Consider the following 2,070-nt stretch of genomic DNA (forward strand, 5'->3'; position numbering starts at 1 on the left):
TCACAAACAAAGCACTAATTTTCATAATATATCAAGAGGTACTACAAATCAATAACAACCTAATGGACAACAGCCTAAATAGACAGGTCACAGAAAGTGCAATATAAATTGTCTTTATACATATGAATGAAAAGGTATCGGGAAAGACATAGGAGAATCCAATGAGAAGATATTCAGTGCCACTTGGAATAACATAAATGCAATTTTAAACATCACTAAGAAACATTTTTCATCTATCAGACTGACAACAGTTTAAAATATCTGGGTTTTGTTTTTGTTTTGAGACAGATTTGCTCTTGTCATCCAGGCTGGAGCGCAGTGGTGCAATCTCGGCTCACTGCAACCTCTGCCTCCCAGGTTCAAGTGATTCTCCTGCTTCAGCCTCCCGAGTAGCTGGGATTACAGGTGCCCACCACCATGCCTGGCTAATTTTTGTATTTTTAGTAGAGACGAGGTTTGACTATGTTGGCCAGGCTGGTCTCAAACACTTGACCTAGGTGATCCACCCGCCTTGGCCTCCCAAAGTGCTGGAATTACTGGCATGAGCCACCACGCCCAGCCATTCTTATGCCTAGTATTGTAGAATGTGCTTCACTCCTTTACAGGATTTTCTTTGTTTTGTTTTGTTGTTTGAGACAGGGTCTCCCTCTGTCACCCAGGCTGGAGTGCAGTGGCGCAAGCTCCACTCACTGCAACCTCCGCCTCCCCTGCTCAAGCCATCCTCCCACCCCAAACCCTTCTCCCAGCAGCTGGGATGACAGTTGCCCACCACGAAACCTGGCTAATTTGTTTATATTTTTGGGAGAAACAGGGTTTCACCAAGTTGTCCAGGCTGGTCTCAAACTCCTGAGCCCCCCTTGGCCTCCCAAAGTGCTGGAATTACAAAGATGAGCCACAGTGCCCAGCCACTACAATTTGATTTCTTTCAACATTTTCTCTACTTGTTTTTCCACTCTGAATATGACCTTTCTAACTTATGTGTTTTTGTTGTCTTTTTGAGACATAGCTTTACTCTATTTACCCCAGCAGGAGCACAATGGCATGATCTCCGCTCAACGAAACCTCCACCACCCGGATTCAAGGGATTCTCCTGCCTCAGCCCCCCGAGTAGCTGGGATTACAGGCATATGCACCACCATGCCCGGCTACTTTTGTATGTTTAGTAGAGATTGGGTTTCTCCATGTTGGTCAGGCTGGTCTCAAATTCCCAACCTCAGGTGATCCGCCCGCCTCAGCCTCCCAAAGTCGTGGGATTACGGGTGTGAGCCACCGTGCCCGGCTGACCTTTCTAACTTATATTTGGTAACTGGCCTTGTAAAAGCCATGTAATCAGCAAATCTTGTTGGCTTCAAAATAGGTCCCAAATTCAACCATTTCCTAACACATCTACCACTCCACTCTGGTCCAAGTCACCATCGTCACTCTCCTAGAGTACTGCAATTGCCTCATTATAGATACAAAATGCTGGAGAAAAGGCAAATTTGAAGAGGAAGAGTTCTACTGAGGACAGGTTTAGCTTGCCATAATCTTGGCTACAGAAAGATGTAGATTCTGCAATCGGAGAAGGTTCTTCAATGGAGATTCAGGAAGCCTTCCTAGTCAATTTAATTCATGGCTTGAGGGACTTCAGAATCCTTTGCTCCCTGAAAACCACCCCCTCCACTCTCACCCCCACCCACAAACTTGGGCAATCAGGGACAAGGCTGGCTACCTCATATTCACCAGATTCCCTGGCTGCCTACTTCACCAGGCAGTTGGGGTGGGAACACTTTCCATCTCTATCTGGACCCTTCCTCCCACCTTTCCATTCTCCCCATTTGTCTGCACTTCAAGGTCCAGGAAAACCCTGGGGCTCCTAGGGTGGTCCCTTTTCAGAAGCCCCCATTTTCACTCAACTCAGAGCAGCCTAACCAGGCTCCAGGCCTGAGAGGAGCAGTTCCTGAAAGCGCTGACTTGTGTGCCTGGCTCATTCCCTGGGCTGGGCCTCCCCAGACCTCAGCACTTGCCCAGAGAATCCCCTTCAGGGCTGGATAAGTTCATCCTAAGGAAAGCGGACAGCACATCAAAGGC

Source organism: Pongo pygmaeus, chromosome 5, assembly GCF_028885625.2.
Source record: "Pongo pygmaeus isolate AG05252 chromosome 5, NHGRI_mPonPyg2-v2.0_pri, whole genome shotgun sequence".
NCBI classification, from domain to species: domain Eukaryota; kingdom Metazoa; phylum Chordata; class Mammalia; order Primates; family Hominidae; genus Pongo; species Pongo pygmaeus.